General features: G+C 41.5%; 2 pseudogenes; both read right to left on the reverse strand.

Annotated features, from left to right (window-relative positions):
- Window positions 1-5703: 5703 nt before the first annotated feature.
- On the reverse strand, window positions 5704-6960 carry LOC149181598 (protein NRT1/ PTR FAMILY 5.10 pseudogene; annotated as a pseudogene).
- A 3418-nt stretch (window positions 6961-10378) lies between these two features.
- Window positions 10379-11731, reverse strand: LOC149181599 (protein NRT1/ PTR FAMILY 5.10 pseudogene; annotated as a pseudogene).
- Window positions 11732-12968: the final 1237 nt, after the last annotated feature.

Consider the following 12968-nt stretch of genomic DNA (forward strand, 5'->3'; position numbering starts at 1 on the left):
GTCATACTCAGATAGAATATGTAGAGGATCCTTTTTCTTTTCCCATCTGTTCAGGAAGGACTGATAAAGGGCACCCGAATCAGCTATGGAATTTGCAGCCAGTGCCCTGAACCAAGTTCTTACTTCACCCGTTAGTCTTTGGACAAAAATCTTCATTCTTACATCATCATCATCTATTTCATAGTTTTCGAAGTAATCTTGCATTTTCTTGGTGTGCTGTAAGGCAGTGTATGTATTGGTTCTGTCAAAATAGGTGATCTTACTTTGGTAGTCCTGAGGCATAGCCCCAGGATTACCAGGTAGCTGAAGGGGGGCATAACGATTAGCCATATTTGCAAGGATAAATGGGATAACAGGTAGAAGGGGAACAACTGGGACAACAATGGCAATTTGTGTATTGGATGGAGGTGTGAATAGTGTATTTTGGGAAGTGGATGAGGAAGAGGGGGAAGACTGGGTTATATGAGGATGAACTGATGGTTTAGCAGGGGTTGGTATATAACTCTGTTGAACTGCCTCAGGGCTGGACACAGCAGATTCTTCTGGTTCTTTTTGGTTTCTAAGAGTCTTGGGAATCAAGTTAGGATTGTCGAAAACAGGTGGAGGATTCAGGTCAGGATTTGACCTGGTGTGCCTAGTTCTCTTTTTAGGAGCCAGCTTCTGAACTTGTTTTTGGTATTTTTGAGAATATTTTTAGAATTGTTAAGGAACCGCTCAAGTTTTTTGAACCACTATCTAAAGCAGACAGCAATTGAAAAATTCGTTTCGTCCCCAGTGGAGTCGCCAATTATGTTAACACTCAGGTTGTTCCCTTTGAATCCCAAGGGAATACGGCCGAGGTAACCACTAACCAATCTTTGGGTCACAGGTTCTAGCCTACCTATAACCAGAGAGGGCTCTCTCTTTCTGATTTAACTTTGTTTGTATAATATTTTAGGCTAGCTATGATGCTTAAGGTTTTGTTTTGAATTTTGTTGGATGATGATTTCCGTCAGAACAGATATATTTTTGCAGGGTGATCTAAGCCATTGGGCATGGAGTCAATGCTGTTTAATTGCTTGATACATCTGCGTTGAAACAACAGTGATGCTACAGAGCCAGATAAGTGTCTAAGGAACAATTCTTTAAATTTGTAATTTGATGGGATGGAATCAGAGCGTGAAAGGTAACTAAGGATCTTTCTGTAAGCTGATATGGGGAACAATGGGAATATTACCTAGGAGAACTGAAGAATTCCTGTATAACATTCATATATATAGAACTGATACAAACATGAGCAATTAAGAATTCACGTTCATGATTAATTCTGAAGAAAACATTTTCAACGACAGAGATTGAGCACAAGGTGTAATCAAACATTTCCTGTACTATTCTTTTTCTCTATTGTTAGATTGGTTAAACATGCATATGATTCAAACAAACATAAGAAGATAAAACATAGATTAAGAAAGCTTATTGTTCCATTAGACAGCAGAGGAATTCTGCAACAGCACGCAGAGCATCATTGAGACATCAAGCATTCAAGAGACAATGAGCTTTTCCAGCCTTTGGCATTAGATCATCTGAAAATATACAATATATTGTCTTAGAGAGAAAATCACCAACCCCAAATACGTTGCCAGGGGAGGTATATATACAAAATTTAGATCAGAAAATATCTAGCTGGTGAGTTAATGGCTCATAAATATTGTGCCAACTCCTGGAGAATTGTAGCTGAGAAAATAAATGTTGTAATAACTGCTTAGTGTATTAGCTGTCCAAAATGGTCAGAGAATGTTGACTTTGTGACCGATGGAGTCGGCTGAAGCCGCATTGCCCAAAATCTGCGCATTTCCTTTGTCTTGGCTTGCTGTCGTAGTCTTCACGCTGAGTCACCTTTTTTGGCCGCCTTGCATGCTGTCCAGATTCTGTTCTTTGACTTTGGCTGAGTTGAAGCTGACTAGGGCTAACCAACTGAGATTACTGAGGCAAAATTTGCAGCATTGCCTGCCACCAATCTTCTTTGGGCAGTTGGTGTCTTCGTATTTTTACCAAGGTTTCATCTGCCTCTGTATACCTATAAAAATTTGGTGGAACCTCAAATAAGTGATTAATATCATGTTCAATGAAAAATAGATTTTCAAGTTTGTCATAGAGGCCCTGCCCTGTTGGAGGCCTTGTTTCTTCAGAAGTACTGGCGGATGCTGTGATCTGATTTTCAATAAAATTCGTCATCCGGGTAGCATATTGCTCACGGGGGAGCAGTCTTCCTGTGCTGGTTAGCAGGCTGGGCAATCCCTTTTCTTGCAGTGCTCCCATTTTGAGCTTGTATTCATCCACCTCAGCCTGCATTTCATGACATTTTCTCTCTACAGTTTGTACAAAATTTCTGAGGGTCAGCACCTTTTTAGCTGTGAGGACAACATCTGTTCTGTTGATGATGTTCAGGGCTGCCAGCTCCTCCTTGGTCTGATTGTTGAGGAAATTTATCATCCTGTTGGCCTGCTCAGGCCTGTTTCCTAGTGTTGTTCTGGCTTTTTGGCTCTCAATTTGTTCTTGGCCAATTAATTCCATTTGTTCATGCACTGTTTTGATTGACTTCCATTGTCTAGTAAGGGAGTGGTCAATCTGGGCCCACAAAATCCTTTTTATTTCTGCCAGAGTATTTTCAAGTTTCAGTTCTTTCTCTAAGGCCTTTATTTTGTCTTTGAGGGCCTTAATTTCTCTGGTCTTCTCTACTACAGTCATCTTTGATTTGTCATATTTAGCTTCCAGCTCTGCCAGTTTTTCCTTGGCTTGCTTGATCTCGGTCGCCTGAAGCTCCAGCTCTTTGATAACTTTTGTCAATTCATCCATGTTTAAGCTGGACTCAGGAGCTGTTGTTGTTGTTGTTGCCACTTCCGTCGTTGCTGTAGTTGTTGTAGGGGTTACTGCTGCCTCTGTAGTTGTGGCAGTAGTTGAGGTAGTTTGAGGAGGTTGGGAGGTTGATTCTCCCTGTTTGTCTAGCAGTGCCCCTTCTAGCTCTTTCTCCAGATCAATAACTCTTTGATTCAGCTGCATTATTAGGTCCAATTGATATTCAGACTCCTTTTCCTTTTGCAATTGTGTTGTTTGAGGGTGCTTAGTGGGAAGCAATTTCAGTCTTTTCTTCAATGCAGCCATATCATCTTCTTTCTTTTTCATAAGGGCCCTCACACCCTTTGGATCTGTTAGCGCTTGAGATTTCACCTCAGGCTGAAAAGGAAAATCTCAAGGTAACATCAAACCATTCAGCCCCGTAGCTAGCCCTACGGGGTAGGAGAAGGCTCTCTCCAGTCAATCTCGGTAGATCTTCAATTGATGAGATGACCAAACGGGTATCACTGATATTAGGCTAGTAAACTGATTAGGAAGATTGATTTGGGGTTTTTGATAAAATGTCGGGGTTTTTCTGGGCTGAATGGGCAAGATCACAGTTTGAAATAGAAAAATATAATGAACAACACAGGTTATTGACTGAGGCAAGGTAGGCAAGGCATTGAGCATCAAATCTAGATTTTAAATGGGATGGCAAGACTGGTGAGGAGCTAAGGAGGGCAAACAATAACTTTGAATCCTCCTTAAACAGTAGAAAACATTTAAACATGAACAAACTTATAGGCAGAGCATGGCATGCATGAATTCTTACCTAAACACCTCATTTGTTTAGTTAGAAATGATCATGTAGTGAAATGAAACATAACAGATTACATATGAAACAAGAGAAAAACTAATGCTAAATCATCATGCCACAGGGATCTCAGAAATCAGAGCTGTGAAATTTTCATTAAAAATCCCTGCAAAAAACTGTACATTGAAAGCTCTGTTCCAGCACTCAGCACTCAGGAATTCTTCCCCCTCTCCTCTCATGAATTTTTAATACAATAAATATAATACTACTAAGGGGAAAACAGATCGACCCCATAATTAGGGCGCTGTTTGAACTGCAATTTACAATCATAGAAAGGAGCGTTACATTCTATCCTAAAATAATACAGCGTTCCTCTAAATCTGCTGATGATTTGGCTAATTACGAGGCATAACTGGTGCTCAGATCCCATAGAATCAGGGCTGAGGATCAAAATAGGCAGATTGACCCTGTTTTTCCGATGTGACAGATGTTTTCGTTCTGTTTTAGGCGTATCTTGACTTGGCGTTGTGAAAGCCATATGCCAATATGCTCAACCATTTGTTGCCGTGATCTTGGCATTTGGAAAATGAACCAAGTTACTATCGACGGGTGGACCTTTTCTTTTTGGTTGATTCTATCATACAATGTTCGCGTGGACAGAAAGGAATTGCTGGAGATATGTGTCCATCTGCTGTCCAATCTGCATTTCCGCGGCTGTTGAGTGCTGCTGCTCCTCCTGGAAGTCTAGCGCATGAAAATCGCAGACAATGTTTAAAGGTTTTGAGGCTTTGGCTTGAGCGCAAAATTCTTCCCGAGTCCGTTATAAGGAGGCACATAAATGAGATTGAGGCTTCTGTCGAGGATAGATCAAATGCTATCATACCTAGGCGTCCATCTCGATTTCAGCGTGCTCTTGATGATCTCATTAGGGAAATGGAAGGCCTTACCTTGTTGTGGAACTATCAAAATGTCCCCATCAACATTAACAAATGCACAACCTTCCATAGATGTAATTGCGACATACATGTGCACTGCAAAACCATGCCGAAGGAATGAACTACCAGCTCGACTTACAGTGAACAATCCATCAATGAAATTTGTTTTTCGTATCTGGAATGTTGAAAGGATTCCAACGCAATTGTGTTGGTGTTGCAGATAGATTTGGCTGCAAAGGAGGTCCTCCCAAGATGATCAGGGTCGCTTGACAACAAGGTAACACCACAGCCCAGATTTTTTGATAGCCACTGAAGTGCTAATGTTTCCAAGAAGCCAGGTCCAGAAAGTTCCCGAATCATACCAGAAAAGAGAGAAATCCATCCCAAAGAGAGAAATCCATCCCTCAATTATCCGAACCACGGTGACTTGGTCTTTACTTCTTGCCATGTCAAGAGGCGTCTGGCAATCATCATTGATTGTCAAAGGATTCGCTCCATGAGAAAGAAACATTTTCACAGTTTTGTCAAGGCCGAGACCTGTTATAATGGTTGTTTCTGGTTGGTCAAAGACAACAAAATCCAAATCGTTGATATCTGTAAAGCCAACCTGTATGTCAACCAAACTTGGAGATGCCCATTCAATTCTTGATTGACTTCCAGAGTTTTCCTTCACTACAACTTTTATAGAATAGCTTGTGTTGGGCAGAAGACCCCTAAGTCAATATTTCCCTGAACTGTTTGTTGTTGTTTCTTCATAATAGCCTTTTGAGAGTGATCTTGCCTCCAAAGAAATGCCTTCCCTGGACTGCCCTGAAAACGACATTACAGTTCCCAGAACACTGTAAGCAACGCGATGAGCAACAAATGTCACTTCTTTAACTTCTCCAGATTCTAGTTCTATCGCCTGTGCGCAATGTATACCAACGAACCAGAGAGTGATGCGAGAAAGAACCACAAATTTATAGACTCTGAGCATGTAATCACAGTAATAACCATGAATACAGTGCCCAATGTACGAAGGGACTAATCATACCCGTCATATACATCCTTCCAATGCTTTGAGATATGCATGTCACTTTATAAATAAATAGGACTGAAGAATTCGTAATTGAATTATCGAGGAATCGATATCTTTGCCTATTAGGTTGTTTCTTCATCATCATGGCAAATATCGATTTCTACTTTCTTATATATGAAGTAGCTAGCAAATGCAACATAGATGCATAGGAACAGTGCACTCAGTGCAGCCAGAGACCAATAAAAGTAGTCCAAATGAGCTCTGTTCAGGTTGTCCGCAAACCAGCTCTACTTCTTCCCTCTGCTACTTAGTTCCTCAAGAATAGAAATATAAAAAAATGCTCAAGAAACTATCTATGCCGAAAACACTCAAATAGAGAGCGATACCTAAGCTTCTCATTGTGTCAGGCATCTGATCATAAAAGTACTCTTGCAGTCCTATCATTGTAAAAACATCTGATATACCAAATAGTATGTATTGTGGAAGCAACCCAAAAATGCTCAATGGAATCGTGGCATGGGGCATATCTTCCAATCCATTATCCTTCGCCACTTGGAGCCTTTTCATTCTTATCAAGGCAGCAACAGTCATAGAAAGAATGGAAGTAAATATACCAATACCTATCCTCTGAAGCAGTGTTATACCACGCTCGTTTTTGGTTATTTTTTCTGGCCACTGGAACAAAGATGCGATCATTTAATGTCTTTATGCTTGTAATCTAAATCAACCGCCACAGTTGCCTTGTCAAGAAACCTTAGCTGATTTGTAGGCAAAAGCTCTCTACTCTTTTCACCCTTTAAAAGCTGTTCTTCTTGAATAACATATATTTTCTTTTCTCCCAGAGAAGGAACAGAGACATTCCATTTACGGATACTGGCTACAAAGACTTGGGCAATTCCAGTGAACGGACTATCACCAGGCAGTTTATGTCTGTACAATCTTGTCCCACACATGAAAACAGAGAGTGCTATTGCCATTGCCATGGTTGGGATACAAAACCCCAAACCCCATCCAACATTTTCTTGACTGTACATGAGGACAGATATAGACACAACCAAGCCACTGGACATTCCAAAGTACCACCAATTGAAAAATGAACTCTTGTGCTTCCTCTGGGTCTCGGTCATCAAACTGGTTTGCCCAAATGCTTGCAGACAAGGTTTGCGCCCTCCTTGCCCCAGTGCAACCAAATAAAGGGAAAAGAAGAAAAAACCCACCTGAAAACCTGATGCTTCAGGGCAGGTATATGATGTGGTGTCACATGGAGGGGGTCTAAAAGATGTAAGAGAGGCGGACAGAGTCAACAAACATAGGCCAAGGATATATGAGGCTATGAATATTTGATCAAGATCTGGAATGGATGAAGGAGCGGAAGGCATTGTTGATTTGATCATTAAATTGCCAGAATTTGATTGCTGATGATGTTTTGAATTGTGCTTGTGCAGGGACAAGAGTTTGAAGTCGCTGCTGCCTTTTGAAGAGCTGGAGATAAATTACATAATCTAAAACAACACATTAATGATTTCTTCTTCAAAATAGGGTTTTGAAGAAGAATCAATCTCTGACATGAGACGGAGTCTAACATCGGCTCCACTTGGGATGGCAGCTACCGCTCCGTGGAGGTGCCAAGAACCGCAGAACTTTGGGAGAGCAGACAGTGCCTCCACCCATTGGGCAATGGAGTCATCATCAACACAACTCTTGACTCAATTTTCACACTAAAACTGAATTGAAACAAACTTCAAGCAAACTAAAACAAGATGCTGCCCTTATGGCTGCTTATTTATTTACAAAACCTACTCTAATCTGCTGTACAAACAATAGATCAGGTAATACTAAAATGCCATATTAACCATTCGAGTAAACCTGAAAATGATGCCGCTTGAGAGTGCTGCCACGAAGTCACAGATGCAGTTGCTGGCAGCCCTTCATGTGAGTACTGAGCCTGGTCATGTACAAGGCAGTCTGATCCGTCAATCAAAGTGAAAAATGTGTCCATGTATATTGCCACTGGATCGCGGAAGCCGGACTCTGTTGGCTGTCCCAACTCCCACCATTGCATGAACAGATCAGCATGCACTGGACTGTCTGGACCAAGTTGGAGTCGCCAGGTGAATGGTTCAGCCTGCGTAAGTGTCTGACTGCTGTCCACCATCAACATCAGATCTGAATTTGATACATGTGCTGGGGTAAAATGCAATCGAAGTGGTCGTATTCACAAGCTCACGGAGATTGACTGAAGCAGCGTTTATCTACTAACGCTGATGTAAAACAAGAGCGTTTTCGAAGGCTCCTGGCGTAACTTCAGGCTCCGTCTAAGACTTATGAAACAAACACATCAACCCATAAACAAGTTTGTTCTCCCCAGTATGGTTGCCAGTATGTTAGCGCTTGAGATTTCACCTCAGGCTGAAAAGGCAAATCTCAAGGCAACATCAAACCATTCAGCCCCGTAGCTAGCCCTATGGGGCAGGAGAGGCTCTCTCCGGTCAATCTCGGTAGATCTTCAATTGATGAGATGACCAAATGGGTATCACTGATATTAGGCTAGTAAACTGATTAGGAAGATTGATTTGGGGTTTTTGATAAAATGACGGGGTTTTTCTGGGCTGAATGGGCAACATCACAGTTTGAAACAGAAAAATATAATGAACAACACAGGTTATTGACTGAGGCAAGGTAGGCAAGACATTGAGCATCAAATATAGATTTTAAATGGGATGGCAAGACTGGTGAGGAGCTAAGGAGGGCAAACAATAACTTTGAATCCTCCTTAAACAGTAGAAAACATTTAAACATGAACAAACTTATAGGCAGAGCATGTCATGCATGAATTCTTACCTAAACACCTCATTTGTTCAGTTAGAAATGATCATGTAGTGAAATGAAACATAACAGATTACATATGAAACAAGAGAAAAACTAATGCTAAATCATCATGCCACAGGGATCTCAGAAATCAGAGCTGTGAAATTTTCATTAAAAATCCCTGCAAAAAACTGTACATTGAAAGCTCTGTTCCAACACTCAGCACTCAGGAATTCTTCCCCCTCTCCTCTCATGAATTTTTAATACAATAAATATAATACTACTAAGGGGAAAACAGATCGACCCCATAATCAGGGCGTTGTTTGAACTGCAATTTACAATCATAGAAAGGAGTGTTACATCTATCCTAAAATAATACAGTGTTCCTCTAAATCTGCCGATGATTTGGCTAATTACGAGGCATAACTGGTGCTCAGATCCCATAGAATCAGGGCTGAGGATCAAAATAGGTAGATTGACCCTGTTTTTCCGCTGTGACAGATGTTTTCATTCTGTTTTAGGCGTATCTTGACTTGGCGTTGTGAAAGCCATATGCCAATATGCTCAACCATTTGTTGCCGTGATCTTGGCATTTGGAAAATGAACCAAGTTACTATCGACGGGTGGACCTTTTCTTTTTGGTTGATTCTATCATACAATGTTCGCGTGGACAGAAAGGAATTGTTGGAGATATGTGTCCATCTGCTGTCCAATCTGCATTTCCGCGGCTGTTGAGTGCTGCTGCTCCTCCTGGAAGTCTAGCGAACGAAAATCGCAGATAATGTTTAAAGGTTTTGAGGCTTTGGCTTGAGCGCAAAATTCTTCCCGAGTCCGTTATAAGGAGGCACATAAATGAGATTGAGGCTTCTGTCGAGGATAGATCAAATGCTATCATACCTAGGCGTCCATCTCGATTACAGCGTGCTCTTGATGATCTCATCAGGGAAATGGAAGGCCTTACCTTGTTGTGGAACTATCAAAAAGTCCCCATCAGCATTAACAAATGCACAGCCTTCCATAGATGCAATTGCGACATACATGTGCACTGCAAAACCATGCCGAAGGAATGAACTACCAGCTCGACTTACAGTGAACAATCCATCAATGAAATTTGTTTTTCGTATCTGGAATGTTGAAAGGATTCCAACGCAATTGTGTTGGTGTTGCAGATAGATTTGGCTGCAAAGGAGGTCCTCCCAAGATGATCAAGGTTGCTTGACAACAAGGTAACACCACGGCCCAGATTTTTTGATAGCCACTGAGGTGCTAATGTTTCTAGGAAGCCAGGTCCAGAAAGTTCCCGAATCATACCAGAAAAGAGAGAAATCCATCCCAAAGAGAGAAATCCATCCCTCAATTATCCGAACCACGGTGACTTGGTCTTTACTTCTTGCCATGTCAAGAGGCGTCTGGCAATCATCATTGATTGTCAAAGGATTCGCTCCATGAGAAAGAAACATTTTCACAGTTTTGTCAAGGCCGAGACCTGTTATAATGGTTGTTTCTGGTTGGTCAAAGACAACAAAATCCAAATCGTTGATATCTATAAAGCCAACCTGTATGTCAACCAAACTTGGAGATGCCCATTCAATTCTTGATTGACTTCCAGAGTTTTCCTTCACTACAACTTTTATAGAATAGCTTGTGTTGGGCAGAAGACCCCTAAGTCGATATTTCCCTAAACTGTCTGTTGTTGTTTCTTCATAATAGCCTTTTGAGAGTGATCTTGCCTCCAAAGAAATGCCTTCCCTGGACTGCCCTGAAAAGGACGTTACAGTTCCCAGAACACTGTAAGCTACGCAATGAGCAACAAATGTCACTTCTTTAACTTCTCCATATTCTAGTTCTATCGCCTGTGCGCAATGTATACCAACGAACCAGAGAGTGATGCGAGCAAGAACCACAAATTTATAGACTCTGAGCATGTAATCACAGTAATAACCATGAATACAGTGCCCAATGTACGAAGGGACTAATCATACCCGGCATATACATCCTTCCAATGCTTTGAGATATGCATGTCACTTTATAAATAGGACTGAAGAATTCATAATTGAATTATCGAGGAATCGATATCTTTGCCTATTAGGTTGTTTCTTCATCATCATGGCAAATATCGATTTCTACTTTCTTATATATGAAGCAGCTAGCAAATGCAACATAGATGCATAGGAACAGTGCACTCAGTGCAGCCAGAGACCAATAAAAGTAGTCCAAATGAGCTCTGTTCAGGTTGTCAGCAAACCAGCTCTGCTTCTTCCCTCTGCTACTTAGTTCCTCAAGAATAGAAATATAAAAAACTGCTCAAGAAACTACCTATGCCGAAAACACTCAAATAGAGAGCGATACCTAAGCTTCTCATTGTGTCAGGCATCTGATCATAAAAGTACTCTTGCAGTCCTATCATTGTAAAAACATCTGATATACCAAATAGTATGTATTGTGGAAGCAACCAAAAAATGCTCAATGGAATCGTGGCATGGGGCATATCTTCCAATCCATTATCCTTCGCCACTTGGAGGCTTTTCATTCTTGTCAAGGCAGCAATAGTCATAGAAAGAATGGATATAAATATACCAATACCTATCCTCTGAAGCAGTGTTATACCACGCTCGTTTTTGGTTATTTTTTCTGGCCACTGGAACAAAGATGCGATCATTTAATGTCTTTATGCTTGTAATCTAAATCAACCGCCACAGTTGCCTTGTCAAGAAACCTTAGCTGATTTGTAGGCAAAAGCTCTCTACTCTTTTCACCCTTTAAAAGCTGTTCTTCTTGAATAACATATATTTTCTTTTCTCCCAGAGAAGGAACAGAGACATTCCATTTACAGATACTGGCTACAAAGACTTGGGCAATTCCAGTGAACGGACTATCACCAGGCAGTTTATGTCTATACAATCTTGTCCCAGACATGAAAACAGAGAGTGCTATTGCCATTGCCATGGTTGGGATACAAAACCCCAAACCCCATCCAACATTTTCTTGACTGTACATGAGGACAGATATAGACACAACCAAGCCACTGGACATTCCAAAGTACCACGAATTGAAAAATGAACTCTTGTGCTTCCTCTGGGTCTCGGTCATCAAACTGGTCTGCCCAAATGCTTGCAGACAAGGTTTGCGCCCTCCTTGCCCCAGTGCAACCAAATAAAGGGAAAAGAAGAAAAAACCCACCTGAAAACCTGATGCTTCAGGGCAAGTATATGATGTGGTGTCACATGGAGGGGGTCTAAAAGATGTAAGAGAGGCAGACAGAGTCAACAAACATAGGCCAAGGATATATGAGGCTATGAATATTTGATCAAGATCTGGAATGGATGAAGGAGCGGAAGGCATTGTTGATTTGATCATTAAATTGCCAGACTTTGATTGCTGATGATGTTTTGAATTGTGCTTGTGCAGGGACAGGAGTTTGAAGTCGCTACTGCCTTTTGAAGAGCTGGAGATAAATTACATAATCTAAAACAACACATTAATGATTTCTTCTTCAAAACAGGGTTTTGAAGAAGAATCAATCTCTGACATGAGACGGAGTCTAACAGGATCCTTAGGATCATGTCCTAAGTCCACAATGATGTCCTCCAGTGTTTTAATCATATTGTCCTTGGCCGTGGAGGACATTCTCTCCAAATCTAGCTGAATATTGGTGTTCTTCAGCGATTCTTTCAATTCATGGGCCATTGTGGCCCTGTCTACCAGTGTGGCATAGACCATTTCCCCCGTTTTCTTGTGCAGCTCTATCTGATCCATGGGGTGAATGTCCTTTGCCATGACTTCTAGCTTTGTTTTTACAAAATCTGCAGCTGAATGAGGCTGCGGTACCTTGGGTTTGAAGTGGCTGAGGATTATCTTTTCCTCTTGGATATCATATACTCACATCAGCCTCTCTTGTTTAGTTGGTGTTTCTTTGAGGAATTGTTTGTATACCTCCACTCTCAACAACTCATTTTGTGCCTTTATCTCTTTGAAGGAAGCCTTGGTGCTGGAAGGCTTCTTGCTCTGCTGAGTGGAGGAGGACACCTCCATGCCAAGTTGTACTCCTTGCTCTTGTTGAAAAGAGCTTGTAGTTGTTTGCTGACTATCTCCTCTTTCTTTCCTTAGGTTCTCAAGGATTTCCTCGCTGATTTCTTCTATGACCGGGGAATCAACCTTTTGTCTCTTGGCTTCAGGTAGCTGGGAGGATCCACTAGCAGGTGTGGACTCTTCTCGGTCCCGTTTCTTGCCCCTTTCCTCATGTGCAGGGGTCTGCAATGCAGGCACTGTTGGTGGCTCTATTTGTGGTGGAGGGGTTTGCTCTTGTTGCTGCCCAATTGAGGAGGCAGGCCTTTCTCTCACTACCTCTTCTTCAGCACCCATTATTCCCTTGCCCTTGTCTGGGCCTGATGCTGATGTAGATGGCGCCTGGGTGACTGGTGCAGTTGTAGTAGTTGAGGTACCTTCTCCAATTGGATGCAGCTGCTTGAAAATTACCTGCTGCACAGAATCTAAGTCAAGAGTTTTTTCCAAATCCTTGACATTTCTTTGCATTATTTCTTCTTGAGTTAGTTCCTCAATTAATGTGTCTTGAAACCAT

Source organism: Pinus tabuliformis, chromosome 3_2 (assembly GCF_031772625.1).
Source record: "Pinus tabuliformis cultivar Carrire ecotype Pingquan chromosome 3_2, CPIR1, whole genome shotgun sequence".
NCBI lineage: Eukaryota > Viridiplantae > Streptophyta > Pinopsida > Pinales > Pinaceae > Pinus > Pinus tabuliformis.